General features: G+C 48.7%; 1 long non-coding RNA gene across 1 annotated transcript; it reads right to left on the bottom strand.

The window, feature by feature from the left end:
* Window positions 1-11,372: 11,372 nt before the first annotated feature.
* On the bottom strand, window positions 11,373-12,191 carry LOC120686707. Its single transcript, XR_005680330.1, has 2 exons — window positions 11,770-12,191; window positions 11,373-11,578 (listed from the first exon to the last, which is right to left on the bottom strand). It is a non-coding gene; the product is annotated as an uncharacterized LOC120686707 (long non-coding RNA).
* Window positions 12,192-26,209: the final 14,018 nt, after the last annotated feature.

The following is a 26,209-nucleotide window of genomic DNA, read 5'->3' on the forward strand; positions in this document are numbered from 1 at the left end:
CATCATTATTGTTATTAATTATTAATTTATTTTGTTGAATTTTGTGATTTATATATTCTTGATTGATTTGTCTGCTTGGCGGAACTCTTACACCATAGAATATATTATGTATCTTCGTAGAGTTATATAGAATTAGTTTTAAACATGAAATTCGAAATGTGCAAAACCACAGAATTAACACGTGTCTGGGCACGTGCATAACCACTATGTGTACAAATACTTAAAAGTAGTGATGATTGAAAAAAAAAGAGTACAACTTTAAGGGAAGAGATCTGTGAATAATTAACTAACAATTTTTTTTTGAAAGCCTCATCCTAGGTACACAAGCTGTATTATCTGAATAATTAACTAACAATTGGTACCATGGATATGCCGACACCTTTTGTTTTCCTTCGGGATGGAGTGGTTTCATTGAACAAATCGAAACTCTCTACTCGGGCACGATTTCGCACCCTGGCAGCGAGGCCACGTTGCCTCTGCTCGTTGGATCGTGCCGATCAGTCCGTCCACAAGCAGGCAGGCAAGCTCATCAAAATTTGCAGAAAACCCCTCCATATTTACCGAAATCAACCTGCAGTCCAGGAGAGCCCTTGAGCTACAGTAAATGCGCTCATTTTTCTTAAATAAAACCCCCTTGTGTTCAGAATATTTTAACAGAAAAGAAAGAAGAGAAAATTCCAGATTCACCATAATTTTGCAAAAAGACACCCTCCATCACTTTTTGGGACCCCCCGCCCCTACCGTGCAGCGCGCCTTCTTCCCCTCATCCCCCCTTTCTCTCTCTCTCCTGCACTGGCGCCTCCAGCACCGCATTGCTCGTCGCCGCCGGCCCTCGGGGTGCGGTTACCCTCAAGCTCCCCACTCCTCGTCGCCGCTGCAGCAGCCCCTCCGGGCCTCCCTGGTTGGTGCCCGGTTCACGTTGATCCCGTGCAAGAACAACATCCAAGCGCGCGGCTGCTTCGGACCTCCCCGTCAATTCTCCCCTGTCCCCGCGCAGAGGCACCTCGCAGATGATGGCCACCGCCGTCGGCGCCGCCACCCAATGACCCCGCTGCCCTCCCTCCTGCGCCTCGTCCTCATTGTGGCTGCACCGTCCCTGGCCCCAGCCTCTGCGGCCACGCCCGCCATCTCGGCCGGTGGCGCCTCGCCCGTCATCTGCGGCATCACCAAGGAGAACCACACCCTCATCTATGCGCCCGTGTCCGGGGGCTGGCAGCCTCCAACGCCTCCGTGGTCGCTCCGTGTCGGTATTTTACCGGCACGCCTACCTAGGGATACCCAAAGGTAGAAGATTGATCGTGGGAAGTCATCGAGATCAAGAACACGATGGTGCAAGCAACACGAGGTTTAGACAGGTTCGGGTCGTGAGTTGCGTAATACCCTACGTACTGTTTGGTGGTTTGTATTGCATAAGGATTATATATGCTTTGGAGGGGTCTCTACCCGCCCTTATATAGCCTCGTGGGATAAGGTTACATGAAACCCTAGATTAGTATAAGCCTAAGAGTCCTTCCTGAGTACTACTTGGGTAGTTTACATCTATACCGACTAGTTCTAAGTCTATATGACAAGTTACATAACGTGTGGGTATGGAACATGTCCCATCCTATATCTCGCACTGATCCGCGCCACGTCAGGTATCCCGTGGCTTCGGGTCTGACAAGCCCTCGAGCTCTTCGTAGCCGAGTAGTGTAGCCTCCCTTGTACTTCTGAAGCCGTCTTCAAGTCTCTTGAACTTCACCTAGATCTTGCCTTTCGAGTACTTCCTTGGTTGCACCGAGACTGCGTGGTGCTCCTGCTCGAGTAGTCTTGACGCCCTCGGATGATAATCTTCATATATGGGGTGCGACGAACAATCGCACTCCATATGGAGTAGCCTCCGAGCCTTAGGTTGAATCAAAGAATTCAGACTAAGGGTCCATCTTAAATCTTGAATTCAATCCAATGTCTTTCAAATATTTTTGAAAAATAAATTTCTGATGACACATACCCAGTAGCCCCCGAGCTTTGTATCCAAATCCCAGAATTTGGAAAAAGGGTTCGAAACATCATGGCATACTCAGAGTAATGTGTAATATAATTTGGTAAGAAATTTGGTCGCCCCTTTTTTTCTGGAAAAAATCCCTGAAAAAATGACTTAAACAAATAAAATTCCTAAAAAATCCTCTATGTATACTTATATGAGGAGCCGCGATGACTAGCTGTCGCTTGTGTTGCAAAAAGGCGATCCATCGCCTGAAGGCTTCTGCGTGCCTCTTTTGGGCTGTTGGTTTGCTTATTCAGTCCAATAGCGCTTGGACGGTTCGGTGCGGGAGTAATTTTTCTGATTGGACCCTATGTGCACATGCATGCATGGGCTCCTATGTTTTTCTCAGTTTCTCTCTCCATACATGTTCCGACACCTACGCTTTTGTGCTCCTCTCTCTCTCTCGCCCCCCGTGCATAGTCTAACACCACACGTGCCCACTTGCATGCATGTTTGGAGCTTGTTTTTTTTTCTCTCTGTATGACACCACACATGTCCATTTGCTTGCATGTTTGCAGCTTGTTTTCTTTTTTTCTGTCTCTCTCTCTCTCCTCGAGCATGGTCTGACACCACACATGTCCACTTGCGTATATGTATGCAGCTTATTTCTTTTTTCCTCTATGTGCGTGCATGCTTCTTTTTCTCTCAGTACATACATGCTAGCACCTGCAGTCACTCCTATTTTTGTTCTTCTCTTTTATTTATTTTCATCCCTACTTTTCTTTTAAATTTTGTTTATAATAATTTATAGATAATTTCTCCTCCGTTTAAAAATATATTCTTTTTTCATCATTTTTCTTTCTTTCGTATTTTTTCTACTTTTAATATATAATGTTTATATAATGCATTCAGATTTTTTTGTAATTCATATCCATCTCTATATTTTTTATTCTTATTTCATTCTCTATTTTCTTTCTCTATCCTAAATGTACTAATGATTGATGTATTTTTCAATATGACTTTCCATTATTTCTTATCTGATGTGTTTATTTTATTCTTTAATTTCTTATTCCACTCTTTTTACCTATTCACTAGTTATTGCTGATAAATTACTGATAAATTTTATATTTTAAATTAGTCTACGACTAGTTATTGCTGATGACACATTTATTTACTATGATGACTCATTTATTCACTATGCATTTCTTCTCCATGTAAAATATTTATCTGCGTGTAAATAATTTGTTCGCAACTCCAAATTAGTTGTTTGCTTTGTAGATTAAATTGTTCTGTGATATTGACTCATTTGTTCGCGATACTCATTTTACGTTATTTATCCTATACAACCAAATGTTCGTGATGTGCAATATTTTATTCGTTGTATATTATTATTTGTTCGTTATGTTTATCTTTTTGTTAGTAGAAAATAATTATTTGTTCGTGTTATTAAAATATTTGTTCCAAGCAGCCGAAATTCATTATTGACTATTAAAAAATATCTTTTCAAAATATCATACAAATATAGACAAGTGTGATCTTGTTTTGAATATTTTTAAAATATCATGCAAACAAAGGCAAGCAGGGCGTAGCCCAGTAGAGGCCTGTGGGTGCAGCTGCACCCCATAAAATAAAAATCAGTTATTGCACTTGAATTTTGACCTTATATGCACTCCCTTAGTCTAATATTCTGCACCCCCACAGGCTTGGCAGCCCAGCAGTAATTTTTGCAGCCCAACTAAGCCCACAAGTAGCAGCCTGGAATAGATGATGTATCAATTTTTACTGCGACTCGTAATTCGCCCAATTTGTGCCGCCATTCCGGCTCCCTCCACTCCAATCCACAATCGCCGCCTCGCCGGCCACGACTGCAGCTCGCCTTGCCGTCCGGCAACCGGCCTTTGCCCTCGCTAGCAGCTGCTCGCTCGTCCGTCCCATCGGTCACCGGCTGCTCGCTCGTTCGTCCCTCGCTGGCTCGCTGGTTGCTTGTCGCTGGCTGCCTGGCTTCTACTCAGTTCTAGGATTAACCCCCTGGACGCATCACGCTCACGCACGCAACAAGCCAACAACTAAGCAATCATCGTTGACTCGTTGTATACTTGCATCAAGGATTCAAGGTTTGCAGTCCAGTTTGTTTGTCAATTAAGCTAGATTATCATAAACAAAGTTGAAATTGGAAGTCCTAACTGATTTTTCTTATCCATGTGGAACTATCGTAGAGGTCTAGAGTGTGGAGACATGGAGTGATTGCAAGTCATTGTCTGAATAAAATTTAGAGTTGAAGCCTTGAAGGTACTACTTGAATGTATGTCATGTCATCCGATCCTTTTACCTATGAAATTTCTATTTTTGATTCTTAAACAAAGCAACTAGCAAACAGTAAATTTAGTACATATTTATATCTTTTTTAATCATGTCCTGATGCAGGTTAATTGATGGAATGATTTTTCAAGAGAAAAGTGCCAGAGCCAGATAGTGGTAACAATGCTAGAAATTCATGTTTGGACGATATCAACTGGGAAGAGGAGATTAAATATGATACAGGATTAAGGAAACAAATTAATGATTACCATCCTAATTTGATGTGAGAGATGATGAAAGATTCTCCAACCTACAAACTATTGCTGAGCTTTCTCAAAAAATGGTGGAGACTAGAAGACATAATCGTTATCCAATGGTTTATCGACTTTTGAAACTTGTACTAGTGTTGCCAGTTGCTACTGCTACAACTGAGAGGTGTTTCTCAGTGATGAAGATTGTGAAAACATATTTGCGCAATCGCATTGGTGATAGTTCATGAGCAATAGCCTTATTTGCTATGTGGAGAAAGAAGAGATGCCGAAAGTTACCAACGAGGCCTTGGTTCGTCGCTTCATGAAAATGCAAGGTCGTAGATTTTATGATGAAGATTAAAGGTAATGGGTTGTATTTTTTTTAATTTGCAACATTCTTTCTCCTTGAAAAATGCTATTAAATAGATTTATGAATCATTTGTTTACTCTTTTAGGCCGTTGAATCATCGATAATGTTGAAGATTTGAAGTCAAAATGATGTGTTTTGCCTATATTAATGGCTATTTTGTTCATGCTACACCAACTTATTAAATATTATCAGTGGACTTCTTCATTTTGCTAAAAAATTTATCCCTTTTCGTTGTTGCACCCCCTCCACTTTACTCTAGCTTCGCACTGTAGACAAGTGTGGTCTTAACTGGGAACAGTTAATCCTAGCATGGGCCTAATTACCGTTCATTACGCCAGCGCCCGCGGTCCGCCCGCTTCAGGTGATGATTTGCGAAGTCATCATCCGAAGCGGCATATAGCCACGCCCTCGAGGAGCCGCTACTGGCTTGAGAGGCCAGCCTCGTTGCCAATTCCTTCGCAGGCCGTCGTTCGCCGTGACCGCGCGATTTCAGGGCCTCCAATATACCTTCCACAAGATAGTTAAGACATCTATCTTTAAAGCTCACGAAGTCCCATGAAGCCCAACATACCTTCTTTGGTGCTGGCAGCGAGCAGTGGGCGGCGGCGCCAGAGCTCCCGTGGGCCTGCGCATGGAGCACATCGGTGGGCTAGCGTGGCGGGCGGCGGGGGGCACACGCCAGCGGGCGGCGAGGCGGCGGCGCAAGGGGAGCACGGGTGGGAGGGATGGCGACGGCAAGTCCGGGCGTGAGAGACGGGTAAACAGTGCTAGGGTTTGAGTGAGATCCAATAGAAGTAATTATTTGTATGTATCTCAAATAGTGGAAGATGGAGAAAGAAAAAAATCTTCCAGAAGATATATGATTTCCGCCTCCTTTCCTCTCTCTCCCAGGCCTGGATATCGGCCCAACCAATACAGCCCATCAAATCAGTCGCCCCATCCGCCGGTGGTCCAGTGCTATGGTTTGTACGGAATGCAACTAAACCCGTTATAAGAGGGAGAGAATCCCTACAGTATAACCGAGCCCGAAACTCTAGCTGAAGAAGACATTGCCACTGGTCACATGACGAAATACTTGAGGGCAGGCAAGGCATCGTCGTTCATTGAAGAACATGAGCCGTCTCGCAGCACAACCACAAATCGAACACGTACCGCCTCCTCGTGCTGGATTAAACTCGCGGGCTTTCTTGATGCAGAACAGCTAGCACCCCCGGCTACTTCGATGAGCACTATCCCAACCACTTCAAGGACGCCGAGGACTCCGAAAACTGCGAGGACAGACAGAGACAGGCGCCACCATGCATCATTCATCAGGCGCTTGCATTGATTTCACCTTCCGGCGCCCCTCCGCCTCCAGCGCCGGCACCACCTGCGCCGACTCGTCCAGGCACCGCGTGCACTCGGCCGCGGTGCGGTTGGCCCTGCACTGGCTCCCCAGCGCCGCTGTCGGCACGCCGTCGCCATCATCGTAGAACCAGCCGCGGAACGTGCCCTCGCGGGCCATGGGCCGGCCGGTGTCCGCGTACGATAGGAAGCAAGCGGCGCGTGGGAAATCTATTCGCTGCATATGCGGCGCGGACACATTGCGTCGCACAGGGCGGGGAGGAATCTTCCTCCTCTCGACCCCGCCGCCGGCGAGCTAGGGGAGGACGAGAGGGAGGAGCGGCCGCCGAGGAGGGGCGGTTGGTGGGGGGAGAGGCCGCCGGTGAGGTCACCGGCGGCCGGGGTGGTGGTGGGCGGCGGCGGCCTTTAGGTTTTGGGTTGCCGTGGTTCCAAGGTCCACCGGATCTAGAGGAGGGGGCTGAGGGCGGCAGCAGCCCAGCGGTGGAGGCGGGTTGGCCGGTGGAGGGCGAGGCGGCACTGGAGCGCCGCCGGCTGGGCGGGGCCGGACCCCCGGTGGGTGGTGGGCGGGCGGCGCGGCGCGGCGGCGGGAGCCACCGGCCGGGGTGGAGGACGAGGGGGCGGGGTGGAGGACGCGGGGCGGAACGAAGAAGATGAACAGTCTTTTGTGATTGAATGGAAAAAAATGCATACGCGGCGAATAGATGTCTCCGCCAGCGATGTCATTAGATTCGTCGCGAAAAGTTACACCCATCTTTAAAAAAGTTTTGTAAATAAACTTCATTTAGTACTTCATGCATGCGAGATTCTCTTTTCAGGAAATGTACGTGCTAGTGTAGATATCCAAACAAAGAGCCAAAAGGCTTCCTCCGTTCCGGAAAATACATAGGATCTACCCTTTTTCTCTGCGGTGTTGCAGGGACACATGAGCCTCAGCTACAAGGCCCCCACCCCCAGCTCTCGAGCGTAAATGTGGGCTGTGTCTTCCTTTGTTGGGCTACAATGAGGCAGCTGGCCGGGCTGCTGTGTGGCAGGCAGGCCAATCACGTGGAACCTATAATCTTCCGGAATTTTTTTTTCTAATCATCTTCCAGTGTTTAAGATTCGTGCAAACATCTACCACCATTAGATCTCCACAGTAAAACTTAGCACACCGTCTCCTTCCTCCCGTGAAGCCCGCGCCGCCGCGCCCGCCACCCCGCCTGCCGTCGCCCCCGGCCGCCACCGCACCATGGCCGCCGCAGCCCCCGGCTCCCGTCGCGCCCAGCCGACGCGGCCCTCCCCTGCACCGCCGCCGCGGCCATGCTCCGCGCCGCCAGCCGCCCTCCTGTGCCCCGCCGCCGCGGCCCCGGCCGCCACCGCCCCTGCTCCCGTCGCTCCGCGCCGCCCGCGCCCCCCCCCCCCCCCCCCGCATCGCGGCCGCCCGCCGGCCGCCTCTCCGCGCGCGCCTGGCTGTCCGCAGGGAGCGCTGCCGCCGGCGCCGGAGTCCGGAGAGGAAGCCCATACCCCCTCCAAAAAAAATGTTGATGTAGGGTTAATAAATGTTGAATCTATTATATCCAAATGTTAAAATAGTTTATAATAGATGTTAAATCCATTATGTCAAAATGTTGAAATATTTTTAGGTAATGTTGAATCTAATTTGAGCATAATAGGCTTTATAGATATATAGACTATTCATCTTCCAGAAGTTATATAGGGACACCCGGCCAATTAGAGGGCCTGCAGCAGGAGCACGGGCCAGGCAGCCAGCAGCGCTGCCGTCCGGTGGATGCTGTATGTCATCCGCAAGATTTTTTATTATTTATTTTTTAATATTTGAGATCCGTGCGGAAAGAAATGAATGAATAAGATGAAAAAGCGTGGAGACAGCTGGTTCCGCGCATGGCTGGCATGTGAAGGAGAGCAGGACAGGTGTCGACATATGGTTGACTGTCGTGGAGGGTTGTTGGGTGGATTTTTTTTTGCTAAAGGGGAATTGTATTAAAATGGAGTGCAGTACATCCCCGCAAATTTACAGAAAACCCTGGAGAAAATGGAAATTACACGGAGCAACCCCCAAACACCAGGAGCTTTCCGACGCCGCCGGACTCCCGTCCGCCGGAGAAGAAGACACACAGCAAGGCAGGATCCACCTCCAATCTTCCCAGGAGACGTCAAAGCATTTTGATGCCGCAAGAGCCAGCACCCGGCACCCACACTAAAGTACATCGTTGATGATGAAAGAACATCGGCCGCCATCTTGAGAAGAAGAGGAGAGGAAGCAAGATCCACCGCCGCCAGCCAAACGACCGGCGAGGGGAAGACAAGGCCACCGCCACCAACATCGCTAGCAGCGCGGCCACGGAATCCCATGGGGATGCCGAAGAGGCCCACCATTTCGCAAAAAAATTGGCCAAACAAAACTCATACCGCCGCCGCCGGAGATGGGGAAGCCTCTGAAGTAGACAGTCGCAGTGGCACCGCCATCCTCCGCCGAAAGCTTCACACGCCCACCGGAACCGGAGCAGAGACACCAAAAGCACCTCACAAAATCTTCTCCGGAGACCACGCCGAGACCGTCGCCGTCCTCATCACAGAAGATCTGGAGGGCCCTTATTCGCTGGGAAGGAGACTCCTCCATCGCCATGAAAGCAAGCTCCATCACCAACGAAGTCGACGAGCAAACCCTAGTCTACTAGCTAAATCACAGACCTAAACTAGCAACTATAGCTACGCCGGACGTCGATCCGCCACGTCCCCTACCCGATCCGGTGCCGGAGAGGCTGCCGGAGGGGAGGGACTGGGAGAATCGACGCCGGAGACGAGATCGCCCCTGTTTCGCCTCTCTCGGACACTGTAGGGAGGGGAAAAGGGGAACCAGAGAGCGTTGTCTAAGACTGACTCCAACAGCACAGTCAGCGGGCGAGGCATTTTGCTTCGCGAGGAGAGAGGAGAGCTAAAAATGAATCGCCTCTCTCCTGCTATGCATTTCTCCGCGGCCGTGGGCGAGCGGCGCGGGTGCGGCCGACGAGCGCTAGCCGCGGCGGCGGGCAAGCTCGGGGGCAAACGCGGGCTGCGGGCACGACCGGCGGCCCCCTGCTTCACCTCCGGCGAGCGCGGCCCCCTGCTTCACCTCTGCCCGTGCGCGTGACCATGTGGGAGTTCGCGGGCGCTCGCTGGGCGGAGCAGGGGTGGACCTTGCGGTGGAGTAGGGGCCCCACCCCCGGCGGCGGGCCTCGCGGGCGGATCCGAGCGCGCGGTCACAGCTCGGCTCCCGTCCGCCGCGCGGTGCGGTGGCGGCACCCGCGGGGCCCCCGTCGTCCTCGGCGGCGCCCTCCTGACCTCCGCTTCCTCCTCGCCGTCTTCGGAGGCGCCTAGGCGGCTGCTCCCGCCCGGCTCTCCTCCTCGGACCGCCTCCGGCGCAGGCCCGGCACCTCGGCGTCCACCTCGGCGTCGGAGAAGATGAAGCCGAGGTCCCGCAGGCCCTTGACCTATTCGAACTGTGCTGCGGTGGCCTGGTGGCTCCGCGTCCGCCGGTGCTGCTGCCCACCTCCACCAGTCGTGGGGCTCGACGCGGGAACCGGCCCTGCCGGCGCGCGGTCCGCCTCGCTCTGCCCCCCTCCTTCCCTGCGCGGCGTGCGGGCGCGGCGCTGCCCGCCTGCCCCTCCTCTCCCCTGCTGGATTTTGCGTCCGCCGTTGGAGACGAGAAATTTTGCGTGAGGGATGCATCTACTGTTCACAATGCAAACGAAGGAGCGTTGCCTTGTTAGACTCAGTCTAATGAGGGACTGAGCGGAATTTTGTTGGGTTGACTTCTTTTGGACGTGAAACTTTGATTTCATTTTTCTTTCAAACTATAAGTGCATTTTGAATTCTGTTCGAACCATGATGTTACTTAGATTTTATACAATGAAATAAGATCCAATATGAATATATTTTATTTAAAAAAAATAAACATTTAAAATATATTAATTCAACATTTTGATATACATGTTCAACATTTTTTAGATACTATCTCAACATTTCCACATAAAATGTTGAAGTAGTTTATTAAAATTGTTGAACTACATTTGAATAAATGTTGAGTATAAAGTACACCTACCACCTTGCTTGTACAACCGTCTGAGCGTGTTGCTGCGTGATTTGCTCTCCTAACAGCTATTGTCCGGCATGTGCAGCTCACAAAATTCAAATCCGACGACAGCTCAAAGCAATAATGGGGCATGTGCAGCTCACAAAATTCAAATCCGACGACAGCTCAAAGCAATAATGGACCATAGTGGGCCGTGCGATAGATAGCTTCGCATCTTCCGGAATATACTCCTGCCGTGCTGCCCAAAGTAGCAGGGAGCGATTATGGCCCTTTGGGGGGGGGGGGGGGGAAGGCTATTCCCCGCATATGCGAAGGGGAACAAACGCATTGCAGAAGTTTTCACCCGCCGCTCCCCCGCCATCCGCCGCCTCCCCAAGCTCCGGCGCCACCCCCGGCGCCTCTGCCGCCGCCCTCCACCGCCGCCAACCCTAACCAAGTTCATCGCCACCGCGCCGCCGGCTTCTTCTCGCCCCCGCCGCCGGCCGCCGCCCACCTGGGGTCCTACCCCAGCCGGCCAGCGGTGCGGGAGCGCCGCCTCAGCCTCCGCCGGCCGAACCGTCGCCACAGCCCGTCCTCCGCCGACCGGGGCCCCTCCTCTTCTATCGCCGGCGGCCATGGTGCTCCCCGAACCCAGGTAACCCGGAACCCTAAAGCTCCGCCGCCTCCCTCCACCACCCCGGTGGCCGGCGACCTCGCCGGCGGCCGCTCCCCCCACCTACCACCCCTCCCCGACCACCCCCTCCCCCTCCCCAAGCTCCGGCCGCCGCTTACCTCAACGGAGAAGATGAACAGGAGCCACGACTCCCTCTGCTGCGATGGATCGATAGGAAATTGCATATGCGATATATAGATTTTCCCCCGTTTGGCACCCATGGTGGATTTTGGAATCTATGGATTGAGAATCTGGATTATGGCTAGAATCTGAAGTGTCTTGTTTGGATCCTTGGATTATAGAATCAGATTTTATGTATTTTGATTCATACATCCCATATATGCCCTTGGTATTTTTTTTCTTTTTGCCACCACATGCAACACAACACTACTTCCCACCAGTACACATGAATCTCAACATGAATACATGATCACACTGTTGCTCCACATTACTCATGAAGACATGCATAGATGCAAAGCACATGAGTACAGTTACGTACAAATCCACTTACAACCAATATTTGTTCTTACAAATACCCTCACACCTTTACGGTTATAAAACAAAGCATCTGCGATAGAATCTCGGAAGGCATTCATGTCAGCATCCTCATCACCCAATTGACTACCTGCATCACTTCCTTTTTTTAGTTGTACAGTTTGACTAAAAAAATGAAGTGTGGCTAAAAAATAGGAAGCAATTATCAAGTGAGGGTACAGAATAAAATTAGTCGACACAATTAAACAGTCTACATACAACTAACATTTCGTTTAGTAGTAGCTCCTTAATATTCAATTGTGATCAGTCAAAGAGTCTCACCGTTTCTTCATTCTCCAGAACATCATCGGCGTCTTCGTCGTAGGGGTTCTGGCTCCAACTAAATGCGGCAGGGTCGTGGAGGCCACCATCGAAGGCAGCGTCGGCGACACTACGAGTACCGACAGCCGTAGTGCTTCTTCCTCGAGCCGGACGAGGTGGTCGGAATTGACGCGACGAAGTGGCAGCAGGAGGACGACTCGACGCGGCTCGGGCATGTCCTCGGGCACCTCCACGTTGCTGAGAAGGGACGCTGACGTCGTGCTCAGGTGCCACGCCGGCTGGGGCTGCCGCAGCACGGCCAGGGCCGCGACCACCTCCTGCGCCAAGCCCAGCAGCACGGCCAGCAGCACAGCCAGGACCTCGGCCAACGCCAGTGGCGGACCCAGAAAAGTTTAGAAGCCTGGGCTATTTAGTAGAGTAAGCTATAAATTATACCTAACCTTAATAATATGTAATCTGCTATTTATATGGGTCTAATGGAAACAAAGTAGAGGAGCCCGGGCCATGGCCCAGGGTCGGGCCCGCCACTGGCCAGCGTATGGCTGGGCGTTCGGGTTACCCGAACATTTCGGGTCGGGTTTTTCGGGCTTTTAAAATTTCGGGTTTTGAAAACTGGAACCCGAAATTTGCTGACAAAAACTAGAACCCGACATTTCGGGTACCCGAAATTTCGGGTTCGGGTTCGGGTAAACCCGAACCACCCGAATTGCCGACCCGCTCGCCCCGCGCCGCTTGGAGCAGGGGAGGCTTGCCCCACCCCACGCCCGCGCCGGCCGGCGCAGCTCCTCGGCCCGGCGCAGGTGAGGAGGCCGCAGCTCCTCGCCCGCCGGCCTGGCGCAGATCACCTGAGAGAGGGGCCGGAGGAGAGAGGCGGTGGAGATGGCGTTGGCGGAGGCCATTGGGAGATGGAGGAGCTGGGGCCGAGCCGAGAGGATAAGATGGAGGGGGACGAGGGCGCAGAGGGAGCCGGTGACGGTGAGGCGGCCGCCCCGGCGGCCACTGCGGCGAGGGCGAGATCCGGAGCTGCGCCGGCTCGCCTGCTCGCCGGGGAGGGAGAGGAAGGAGCGGGAGGCGCCGGATGCCTCCATGGATCCGGTCGGAGAAGAAGAGAGGGGGGGCCGGCACTGGATCCGGCCGCCGGGGGTCGCCGCGAGCAAGGGGGTCGCCTTGAGCAGCACCGTCGGAGGAAGTAGGCCATGGTCGCGTGCGGTGGCGCGGGGACGGCGGCCGGCGGGCGAAGGGCGGTGGCGTGGCGGCGGTCGGCGGGCGAGGGGCGCTGGTGGCCTGGGCAACTCGCGAATCGCGACTCGGGTGTAGTGGCGGCGTGACTGACTGGGCCACTGGGTTGTGGGGGTGGGCTGTGCGCCTGTGCGGCTGGGCTGGGCTGTGCGTCTAGGTTAGGGTTAAGGGTTTCGTGGGCTGGGCTGCAAGTGCAATGAGTAAATATACATGGGCTGGATTGTATTTCGGGTATTTCGGGTAGTTCGGGTACTGTGGCCCAATACCCGAACTACCCGTAATAATTTCGGGTACCGTGGGTTAGAACCCGAAATAGGGTTCGGGTTTTTCGGGTTCGGGTTATTCGGGTTCGGTCTCGGGTTTTTCGGGCTCGGGTTTCGGGTTTCGGGTATTTTGCCCACCCATAGGCCAGCGCCACGACCAGCGCGTGCCACTACCAGCGCCACGGGCACTGCCGGCACTGTTGCCCTCCATGAATAGGCTGGCCGGAGACGATCGAAGAATGTCTGAAGGAGACATGGTGTCGGTGATGTCCATAGCTTGTGAGTTGAGGTCGAGCCCCTCGAATGCAACGGCTCCACGACGAGGAAGACAACCATGGCCGCGGTAGTGCCCTACTAAAAAACTTATTAACCGAGGCGCTTTGAAAAGGCCTCGGAGGCGGACACGTTAAAAAACCGCCTCGGTTAATGTCTACAATTAACCGAGGCGGTTATTTTTATTAACCAAGATGGTTAAAATAACCGCCTCGCAAAATAAATTAACCAAAGTGGTTGGCTTATTTACCGAGGCGGTTAAAAAAACTGTCTCGTAAAATAGATTAATCGAGGCAGACATGTATAAAGCGTCTACCTCAAAAAATCCGGCCCAACCCAGATCCAATCGTAGCCCACTTCCATATTCAACTATAAAAGAAAACCTAACCCTAACCCCTCTCTCCCGTACGCCCCCTTCCTCAAATCTCTCTCTCCCGTGTGCCCCCTACGCCCCTTCCTCAAATCTCTCTCTCTCTCCCTCAACTCTCTCTCCCTCCCCGGCGGGCGGCGCCCCTTCGCGAAGCGGTGCGGTGGGGGGCCTCGAGCGGTGGCGGCGGCGGCTCCGCTGTAACACCCCGGTGTTAATCTTGTGTTAATCTTGGTGCTAATATCATGCTTAATCGATAATTAAGGCATAAGCAAGGTCATTAGCTCTAATCAAGTTGCATAGTAAACATCAACTTAGCTGAATTCGACTATGTTTTTTTCTATGATCCGAGCTTCAAATCAAGTTGTGCCCGAAAGGAATGTTGTAGATCATCTTGTCCTCTACAACTTCTATTTTGGACGAAATTCGAGTGCCAATATGAAATTCAGAGTTTTGGACGGTCAAAATTTGATCAAAAATCACTCAAACTCGGTACTGTGCCTCCCCTGTTTTTGCCACGGCGACGGCGTGCAGGGCCGGCGACGCCACGCGTCGCCGTGCCGACGACCACCACCGCCGCTTAACCCCGTCGTTGCGTTGCGATCGCCAAGTCTGATTTTGCTACTTCCCGTTCCTCTTCCTCGCCCGCGCGGAGTACGCAGCGGAGCCGTGCAACCCTAGCCCCGCCGCTCGCCGCGCCGGCGTTCGCACCGACCATCCATCGTCACCTGCCTCGATTCCTCGCGCCCCAAGCCGCCCCACCTCGCCCTCCACCTCCTCCGCCCGTCCCTGAGCTCGGCCGTGCCACACCCAGGCCGAATCGGCCCTGCGCCACCGTCGGCTGCCATTGTTGCTGCCCGAGCTCCGCCCCCTCCCGTCGAGCACCACCTTCCAGCTTCCCTCCACTCAAATTGAGCCCCCGGTGAGCTTCCTCGCGACCCACTCATGCTCCCCGACCCTTTTCCCCTTCGATTCCGGCCTTGCCACCGCTGGAACGCCGCCACGCCACCACCCCTGCCCTGTCTCCACTGCTGCGCCGCTGCGAGCCGCCTCTGCACCGCCCCCGCCGCACTGCTCATGCCTTTGCTCCGCCGGCTCGCCCTGGCCGTGGGGCTGCCCTTCCGCGCCGCCGACCGGCCCCCGCCGGCGGGGAACACCGCCGCCGCCGCGTGCCTGGCCGCGCGCCGGGCGAGGCGCGTGAGCAGAGTGGGGCTGGGCTGGGCCTCTCACTGACCAGTGGGGCCCAGTTGTCAGCCCCTGTTTAGAGTTTCCAAAAATTGTTTAAATGGGTGAAAAATTTAAAAAATCGTAGAAAAGTGTAGAAAAATGCTAAAAATGCAAACTCAATTTTGTTGGCTTAGTTAAATTCCAAACTTCAGGGGAAAATTATCCTTGCTTGTGCTACATTAGTTGTATTTGTGCTATAAATTGCCTTGTGTTTAATCTTAATTAAATTATTCCTGCTTTTCTGTTGCTCTAAAAATTATGAAATTTAAGCAGTAGCCTAATATTTGCATGTGCAATCCACTGTAAAAATTTCATATGCTGGTGTTGTGTAGATCTAATTATGTTTGGTTTACCTTGCTTGAGCTAAAATAAATGTTTTTTATCATCAATAAATGTTAGAAAAATTTTGTGTCTTGATTTATCAATATCATGTTAATGTGGTAAATTTTTGGTTGTTAGACCATATCTGCAAGTTAGGTTTTTGCTTTTGATTTGTTCCTAGCTACTCTTTTCTTTTATAATTGTTATTAGTGAATTCTTTCATGCATGGATAAGTTGAACAAAACAAGCTCCTGTTTAAATCCTTCTCAACTTGTAAGGCCAGGTTGATATTTGTTTTTGGTACCTCCGAAGCAAGTTTAGTAACTGTTGTTGGAGGAGACACCTCAGACTAAAATAAATTGCATTCTGAACCCACACATCAACACTCAAATCGTCCAGTTATTCCTTTCATTGTGGTAGCTACTCAGTCGATGCATGTCAGTGTTATCGGTTCTTGTAATTGCATTGCATCATGAGCCCTCGCATCATTCCATTGCACCGTTTAAACTCTTGCATGGCATCTTTTTAATATGTGTAGATGCCGCGAACGAAGCAGTCTACAAGTTGGTTGCCGAGCCGACCCAGGAGCAGCAAGCAGGGGAACCGCAAGTCGAGGAAGTCGTTGAGCAAGCTCTAGGCGAAGTCGCTAACCCCGCTGACCTGCAAGGCAAGCCCCGGAGCATAACCCCTACTTTAAAACTTATGCAATGTGTTATTTAAGTAATTGTGCATTAAGTTCTAGGAGTTACTTGGAACCCTAAATGCATTATTTTTAGGAAACCCCGGTCTTTTACTAGCATGATAGGTCGACAGCACTGCCATGCTTAAGTAGGATACGGTAGAAGACGGGTGATTTCCTGTCAACCGCAAGATATAGGTTTGATACTTCAGTAAGAAAGTAAGAAATAATACTATGAGAATGGAAATGGAGACCTGGGCAGAGGGAAAGTTGGACATGACCATGGAATAAAGGAAAGTTGAGTCTCCGTCTGTGTCGATTGAGGACCGTACCGTTGCTGGCCGTGCTAACCAAGATTGAACAGTGCTAACCACATTTTTAAAAAGCATCACAATTGCACACAATCCATGACAATTTTCATATTTTCGTCATGAATTTGAAGGTATGGGCTCTAGGCCTAAAACTTAGTGATGTTTTATTGAATTCGTCATAATTGAGCCCACAAAACATGACGTTTTAATCTTGATGTCATAGAAATCATCATAGTTATTTTAACTATATGTTTGACATTCACCATTTTTTCCCAAGTTTTTTCTTCTCCTATTTGTTGCTTACGTGGCAGCCTAGTCAGCGCACACGTGATCTACCGAGTGGGGCCCACTTGCGAGCCAGGTCAGCAGCCTAGTCAGCGCAGCACGTATGCTGAGTGGGGCCCACTTGCGAGCCAGGTCGGCAGCGTAGTCAGCGCACCACATGGACTGTCGAGTGGGGCCCACTTGCGCAGAAAGAACTCTTAATCAAAAAATTGTGACTTGGTTGCGCGCTTGAGAATCGGACCCGCGACCTGCGCTAAGAGAGTGAAAGCGCTGAAAACATCATAGAATGAACATATAAATCGTCATGGATTTGATATCATGCTCAAAACACAATAATGATAAAGAAAAATATGTTATTGTTAACATTTGAATATTTTCATATGATTTCCAGATATAATACGTAATTGCACGTGTCCTTAAATAATTAGTAGAGGGACTTGATGTCACACTAGAGTAGGGTTATTGAATAGGCAATCCCGCAATTTATAAACTAAATGGAAACAAAGATTGAAACAATTGATCCAATAGTTGTTTAACTGTAGCACGAAAGTGATAGATTACAAACCAAAGTATTGTTACCCTCTGCTCAGAACCTGATAGCCGGCAGGACCTGCGTCTGTGCATGAACGGGCCCACCAGCTGCTAGAGCTGGGCTGCTTCCGGCGCTGCACGCCGTGCGCGCCGGATGTTGGGCCGAGCCGAGCCGCTGGGCCACAACGTTTAAACCCTGGTCTTTGAGACCAGACTAGGCCACCATACCACTATGCTGCACCTCGATTCGTAAATGGGCTTGGCATATAGGAGTAGTGTACATGTATTAATTTGGAAAAAATAAAAAAAATTAAGTAGATGCTAACGGGAATCGAAACCAGGCCTTCAAAATAAAACAAGCTTACCAGTTACAACTGCACTGCTCGTTCGTTTGTGATGACTCCGGATATTATTTATTTTATACTAAAGTATCAGCTGTTTTAATTCGGAGAAAAAAAGCACAAGGAGAGTAACTGGAATTCGAACCCAGGTCACAGGGATAAATAATCAGCGCCCAACAACTACGCTGGTAATTCACTTGTGACGTTGTTAGGTATTGTCTATTTTATAGCAAATTTTGTAACATAGTCCTGTAGTGAAGAACATATGTATAAGTTATATTTTTCTTTTTAATCCGTAATTAATTTTTATAATTGGTATTTCTCCCTCATAAGAACTCCAAATTTAATGATTCTTTTCTCACGCCTCACGCCCACATGCACTGCACGGCACGCTGCCGCCCCTACTCCGCCTCCTCCGAACAGCGGAACGAGCGTCGGTCCGTCGCCGCTCCTGGACCGCCACCCGCACACTGCAGATCTGGCCATCGTCGCTTGTCCTCCGCTCCTCCTCAGATCCGTCTGGAGGGGAAGGGCAACGAGGGAGGGGCGGCGCGGGACGGGAGACTCATCGGGGAAAATCACCGCCGGACCATTTTATGAACCGGCGGTGATGCCCACTATCACCGCCGGGTCATAACACGAACCGGCGGTGATGCCTACTATCACTGCCGGTTCTATTCGATCTGGCGGTGATAGGGCGTTTGCAATGGGGGTGTTCTGTAGTAGTGTATATACTCTATGTATGGTCACATGCCCAATGTATATCCACCCGCACGTACGCATGCTGCACACATATCCACCCACCGCATAAAACGGTCTACTCAGCTAACCTCATAGCATCTCCATGTGATTAGTCAAAAAGACTAGTCAAATTTACTGATTTAGCTACTCTCAAAAATAATTTAACAAACAAATAATAGAGTACTCCAACATACTCTATATGGATGGCTAGTGAGGTAGGCTATCTAAAAATAGAGAGCGAATGAGGTGGGATGAATAATCATTAAATTTGGAGAGTCATTTACCGAGTTTGTTGGAAACATTTTTTATTTAATAATAACTAAATTTATCTTTACAAAATAATTTAGCTAATCTCTTGAAGATACTCTGAGGCCACGCTACGAACATGCATGCCCAACTAACCGTGCATGCAGCTAACAACTCGGCCGCTCTAGACTTATTATTCAATGACGACCCGGCCATCAGGCCACGCTACGAACATGCTTGCCCAACTAACCGTGCATGCAGCTAACAACTCGGCCGCTCTAGACTTATTATTCAATGACGACCCGGCCATCAGCTAAACACGCCGCCCATGCACAAACTAACATGCTAACTCTACGTGTACGTGACTACCGCAAGGCCATGCACTAATGTAAGGAACATGGCCCTTTACGTCATTGTTTTGTGATTTTGGTGATTGAGTAATAACACAATCAATGGGACTAATAAGTTTGTCAAGTGAATAATTATAGATCTCAGGGATTAAGCAAAAAGGCCAAGCAAAGCAAAACACGAAGAAGGAACTCAAATAAACGTTGAATTTGACAAGTACTGCAGAAACAGTGGCACCGAATGAACCGGTGACCCTGCACCGGTCTAACCGGTGGGCTTCGGATACACCGGTGCCCTATCACCGGTGCATTGGTCTGTGCAGAGATGAGCCAAGTGGAGAAGTTCAAGTAGAACCGGTTGAACCGGTGATACCAAATTGAAGGCATCGGTGCATTCACCGTGCTATCCTTCAGAGACGATGTCAAGCGGCTTGGAACCAAGTCTTCAGCACCGGTTGAACCGACGGCAAGGCACCGGTGCAATTTCAAGACAGAAGCTGAAGATTTCTTCAAGACCGGTTGAACCGGTGACCCACCAGTGCATCAGACCGGTCTAACCGGTGACAGCCACGTCAGCTATCAGAGGCCAACGGCTAGTGCAGATGCTGTGAGTGACCGGTTACACCGGTGCCCCGTCACCGGTCTAACATGTGCTTTCGCAGAAAACTGGCCAACGGCTACTAACGGCTAGATGGACTTGGTGGGCTATATATATGCCATCCCCGGGTATTTGAAGCTTGCTGGAGTTCAGGAACATCACACCCACACCCAAGAACATCTCCAAGCCATCCAAGCTTAGTGATCATATCTTTACTCCTTAGCACACATTTGAGAGTGTTAGTGCTAGGTTAGCTCTTTAGAGAGTGAGAGAGCATGGCTTTGTGCCTTTGTGCTGTGGTTCTCTTGTGAACCAACAACATATCTTGGTGCGCCGGCCCCTTGGAGCTTTGAGGCTCGCCGGCAACGTCAACGACCCTCCGACTTGGTGTGGAGCGGCGTGGACGATCTTGTACGGGGAACGTGGAGACCCTCTTCCTTAGTGGAGAAGCTCCTTAGTGGAACCCGGGATCAAGGTGACTGTGATGACTCGGTGTCCCCAGAAGAGACTTGATTGCCGAGATGTAATACTCTTAGTGAGTGCTTCAACAACGTGGATGTAGGGGTGCCTTTGTGGCTAACCAAACCACGGGATAAACACCCACGTCGAGAGTTTGCTTCCTCCTATCCTGCTCTTTACGTTTCCGCATTTCATACTAGCAATTCTTATATGCCTTTACTTTCATAGGGTAGTATCTTGATAGGAAAGGCTATAGGTTGCTAAAATCTTTTTGGGATAGGGGTTTCAAACTAGCAAAGCCATAGGTGCATATATAGATAGCATGTTTTAGTTTAATATTGTGTAATTTAGTTGGAGCCATAGTTTAAGGTTTTAAGTTGCCTAATTCACCCCCTCCCCCTCTTAGGCTAGAGCACCCGATCCGAGCTTTCAATTGGTATCAAAGCCGGGACTCACTTCTTTCACTAAGAACGCCAATTCCATTGGCAAATTGTGAAAACCGGCTCACTTGATCGGTTAGGCTTCACCGCCTAGTGAGTTAGCTCTTTGGGGTAGTATCAATGGCACGGGCTTCCAAAGATGGAAGATTTTGATGCAATCGCACCTCCAAGCAAAGGGCCTAAATGTTTGGAGGGTAACAAGTGAGGGAGTGAAGAGTAATAGTAAATAAGAGAGGCAATATGATGCTATTGCAAAATGTGCTATTTTATGCTCTCTTGGTGACACCATATTTAACCGTGTGTTTGCTTACCAAAATGCTAAGGATTTATGGAAAACTATTAGTGAGAACTATGAGGGCACAAAAGAAGTTGCAAATAAAAAATATCATGTTCTCATTGATAAACTTAATAGCTTCAAGCAACTTGATTATGAGAATGCCGAATCTATGTACTCACGGTTAAATATTCTTTTGAATGAGATTAACTCTTTAGGTGTAAAGCAAATTGATGATATAGAGCTCATTCGCAAGATTCTTCACTCTCTACGAAGGCCGGAATATGATTTGGTGATCACAGTGCTTTATAAGAAAGAGCTTGATACATTGACACCAAATCAAGTCCTCAACAAGGTGATCACCCATGAGATACGTCATGACATCAAGCCAAGAGTGCCACCTTCTTCACCAACATATAGCGCACTTGCATGCAAGCAAGTCAAGAAGATGAAGAAGATGGCCATCAAAGGTAGCTCAAGTGAAGAAGAAGAAGAGGAGACATGCCAAAGCTTCTCAAGTGATGAAAAAGAGCCAATGAACCCCAACCTCTACAAGCAAGTCAAAAGGATGAACAAATGCTTGAAGAAAATCAACTCAATGGGGGTATATGGTCTTCCTCAAAGATGGGCCTCATCACCAACAAATGAAGGTTGAGAGAAGATTCAAGAAGAAGAAAGAAAAGAAGGAGAAAAAGCCTCAACATGAGTCCTTCACCATTTTTGGTGAATGAATAAGTGGTGGTGAAGAGTCAAGCTCAAGTTCAAGCGATGAATCAAACAAGAAATTCACTACCCGTACCAACAAGGGTTCATCATCCAATACTTGTCTTATGGCCAAAGGTATGAAAAGCGATGTAAGTGATGACGAATCCGACGCTCCTTCATATGATGTGCTTCTTGACCTAGTTCATGAGCACCAAAGAGTAATTAAAAAATAATCAATAAAATGTAGTGCTCTCAATGAACTTAATGCTACTCTTGCCACAAATTATGATGATTTGTTGTGCAAATTCCAATTGCTTGGCAAGGAGCATGAAGAGCTCAAAATAAAAATTGAGAGTATTGCTTCAACTTCTAAGGTAGATGCTTCAACTTCTTTCTTTGATTTAATTGATGAATCTAATCCTTGCAATGAGAAATGCCATGAGGGTTTTTTTGTAGAATCATGTGATGATCTCATTGCCAAGGAAAATGATGAGCTGAAGCAAGAAGTGGAAAGGCTCATGAAGGACTTGGATAGATTAAAGGGCAAGAGCATAGAGAGCAATGTCCAACCTTCTCAAGATAACCGTGAAGACATGGTGAAGAAGCTTGAGAAAGGGTCCACCATGACTTGCTCTAAGTGCCATCAAAAAAGCCACAAGTCCAACAAGTGTCCTCAACCGAAGAAGAAGAAGCCTTCCAATGAGAAGAACAAGAAGAAGCTCACAATCAAGAGTTCTCTCATCTACACCAAGCCCAACCGAAGGAACAAAAGCAATAGCACCTCCTATGTGTTCAAAAAAACCAATGGCAAGGTGGTTACTCACAAGGTTGGGAAGAAGGAAAAAAGTTGGAACCACTCCATTTGGGTGCCCAAGGATATCATCACCAATATGAAGGGGCCTCAAATGGTGTGGGTTCTAAAGGAGGCTTGAAGCCCAAAAATAGCTACGGGGGATTTGTAGGCTTGGCTAACAAGAAGGTGTGAAGGTTGAAGCTAAGAAGGCAAGCTCGCATCTTGGACATTTGTTGCCCAAGTCTCCCATAAGATAATGGTAGCTAGATTTCAATTCAAGCATTATGTAGCTCCATTACTCTTGCTAGGTTGTTTGCGTGCATTGAATTCTCCTAGTGTTACATATGGTGGGTTGCTTGTGTTATAATTCTAACCCATGAGCAACCTACATGGTTTGATAAGTGTGTAGAAAGCTACACAAGATTACCTTTTATGGTACATGGACTTCATGAGGTATGTGTTTCATATGTGTATCATAAGCACAAGCTTTAGGGTAAACTTCCCATTGTTGTCATAAACAATGTGCATACATTTGCTAGTAATTCAAACACTAAATGCACACTTTTAGGGGGAGTTTATCCTATGGTTTGTGATTTTGAGACTAACGTGTTTTCAAGCTTATCTTTTGTAGTCTCTTTTCGGTGTTAACACTCTAACAGAATATTGTTCATGCTCAATGTGAATTAATAACTCTATAAAAGTGATTAGATAAAATAGTGTGCTTTCATGCATATTGAGCCATGCTCTATCGAACTTAAATTTCCATATCTAAGTTCATAGGCTATGTGCTCATACATTTGCTCACCTTGGTGTACCAAGTGCTCTACACTTCAAAGACTTCCAATTGATGTCTAATTTCAGTTGGTATCATTTGGCACAAGTCACTTTCATATTGGTACATGCAAGGTAACTAATACCCCGGAGGTATGCATGAGCTCATTCAATTGGCATCTTTGTCAAATTCTTTGTTTTTATAGAGCTACCTCCATGCATAATATGATCTAAGCTTTCTCGGTCCAACGTCTAGTTGTGCACTTGATTTTCAAATTATCATTTAGAGCACACACTTATGGAAGGTTCAGTTCATATCATGCAAGTTTCGTGATTCTGTGATCCACCTTAGTAATTGCTCAATTGGTATTTTCATTGATATCATACAATTGGATCATGACTCATGGAACTAACTCCCTAGGCTACTAACTTTTCCCTTTGAGCTATATTGTGTTTGCAAGGCCTTTTTAGGTGATTTGATTCCAAACGGGAAGAACTTTTGGATCAAAGCAAGGTAATCTCCCATGGGGAAGCAATTTTGAATCCAAAGGGGGAGACAAAGAAGGAGAAGTAGCAAACATGGGGAAAAACAAAAGGGGAGGCCAAGTTAACATTGGATGATGGTAAGCATCCAAGTGTTGGGTATTTTAACGATGCGAATTAGATCCGCAAGCACACGGATACCGTCGTAGCTTTCACCCGTGAGTATTCATGGGTATCGTATCCACAGGGAATGTGTGTGCACTAACTCCTAACTCAGTCGGTCCAAGGACACAACAAGATTAAGTGGCAAGGCTGGAGAGGATTCCTACGGTAGCAATAAAGATGAGCTAAAGGTCGATTTCTCGGGTAAGACTCGCTTCGGGCACCGGCTTACCCCTGAAATGGTCAGGAGACTCCGGCCAACGGCTCTACACTATATCCGAATGTGGAGGACTACTAAGGACCAACAGGGCTGCCACCACCTGTGGCCTACCTCACAGACCGTGGGATATAAGGCAAACGAAGGTAACCCTTAGCATAGACACCACGCCTACGCTACTGATTACTACTACAGTCTAACTACGTCTAATATCATGTAGCAAACTATAGCACTCCATATAAATACGGAGCGACGAACCCGCGAGTAAGAGAATTGATCTAACCCATATGAAACTACTATGCAATATAAGAATCACAAATACTAACTTACTCATACTAGAGGAAGTCAGCATCCGTAGAGGTACAAGATGGAGAAGAGCGCCGATAGGCCGGCGCCCCTCCGAACTACTCCTCACGCTCCTGCTACTCCTCACGCTCCTGCTACTCACAGCACTGTTCATCCACGTGAATAGTATCAAGGGTTAGGGTTTTTAGGCGCCCCCTCCTCTGTTTATATAGCCCCTTAGGTGGGCTACCTTGGGCCCCACCTTGGGTGCCCTCTTTTGGGCCTAAATGGCCCATTAGTGCACCTAAGCCCATTCTAATTCGGATCTCATTCTTATCAAGCTTCTTTCCCTTAAGTGTGTGACCCTATGGGCTCACATGCGAATAGACATGGCCCGAGTACTCTTACTCGGCCCAATAGTAGACAGTGGCCTCTAGCAAGACATGTCAACTACTATACGCACACAAAAATCATATCAGACGAGCTGCCACAATATCATATACATGTTGTTCCCTTTGCCTCACGATATTTGGTCTAGTTTAAAGCCGACCACTCTTTCTCGATCCTGTGATTCGGAATACTTGGTTAACTCTTAACCCCAGCATGGCCATGCATTTCCTAATCCGAATCACTCGAGGGGCCCAGAGATATCTCTCTCTTGTAGAGAGGGGCAAATCCCATCTTGACCTACTATGTCTCACAGCATGCTTCTTAACAACCCCGAAAGCCACCTTTATGACTACCCTGTTACGGTGCAGCGTTTGATGGCTCCTAAGTAAGTCGGTTCACATCTTGAGTACATACGACGATCTCAGGTCTTAGGACACAGCGTACAAATTGTGTAATGAGAAGTCATCATCTCGTGTTGGGTCAATTCAGTCTCATGTCTCACATGAGCCCACATTATTAGTTTGACATCCCCATGTCCATGACTTGTGAAACGTAGTCAATCAACTAATACATGTGCTAGTCTAATATTCATATGTGTCCTCACATGAACTCTGACTAGGAACATTTTAGAATATTCATACAAGTATAGAGTTTCACAAATACTTCACATAAGCATTAATCAATACAAGTTGTCATCCATGAATATTCAAGGTACACTTTATTAACCATGAATACAAGGAAATATGATTGCCTCTAGGGCATATTTCCAACAGAACTAAGTCCAGAGAGGATGGCTCTAAAGACTCACCCCACAGGGACGAAAGGTGTGTACGAGGATAACCTTCCAAGGGTAGCGGGGGTAGAGGTAGAGATAAGAAAAGCAAAAAGATATGAGGATAGAATAAGTAGCAGGGGTGAAGGTAGAGCTAAAGAAAAAGAAAAAAGATTTTTTTTGTTTTTGAAAATATACGAGGACTAACTAGGTTCGAAGTTAGAACAGCAACCGTTCCACGGCAACAGAGCCAGAAAGCTTGTTGGGTATTTTAACGATGCGAAGTAGATCTGTAAACGCACGGATACCGTCATAGCTTTCACCCGTGAGTATTCAAGGGTATCGTATCCACAGGGAACATGTGTGCACTAACTCCTAACTCAGTCGGTCCAAGGACACACAAAGATTAAGTGGCAAGGCTGGAGAGGATTCCTGCGGTAGCACTAAAGATGAGTTAAAGATCGATCTCTCGGGTAAGACTCGCTTCGGGCACCGTCTTACCCCTGTAATGATCAGGAGACTCCGGCCAACGGCTCTACGCTATATCCGAACGTGGAGGACTACTAAGGACCAACAAGGCTGTCACCACCTGCGGCCTACCTCACAGACTGTGGGATATAAGGCAAACGAAGGTAACCCTTAGCATAGACACCACGCCTACGCTACTAATTACTACTGCAGTCTAACTACGTCTGATATCCCGTAGCAAACTACAGCACTCCATATAAATACGGAGCGACGAACCCGCGAGTAAGAGAACTGATCTCACCCATATGAAAGTACTATGCAATACAAGAATCACAAATACTAACTTACTCATACTAGAGGAAGTTAGCATCCGTAGAGGTACAAGTTGGAGAAGAGCGCCGATAGGCCGGCGCCCCTCCAAACTACTCCTCACGCTCCTGCTACTCTAAGCA

The sequence above is a fragment of the Panicum virgatum genome, chromosome 8N (genome assembly GCF_016808335.1).
Source record: "Panicum virgatum strain AP13 chromosome 8N, P.virgatum_v5, whole genome shotgun sequence".
Taxonomy (NCBI): Eukaryota; Viridiplantae; Streptophyta; class Magnoliopsida; order Poales; family Poaceae; genus Panicum; species Panicum virgatum.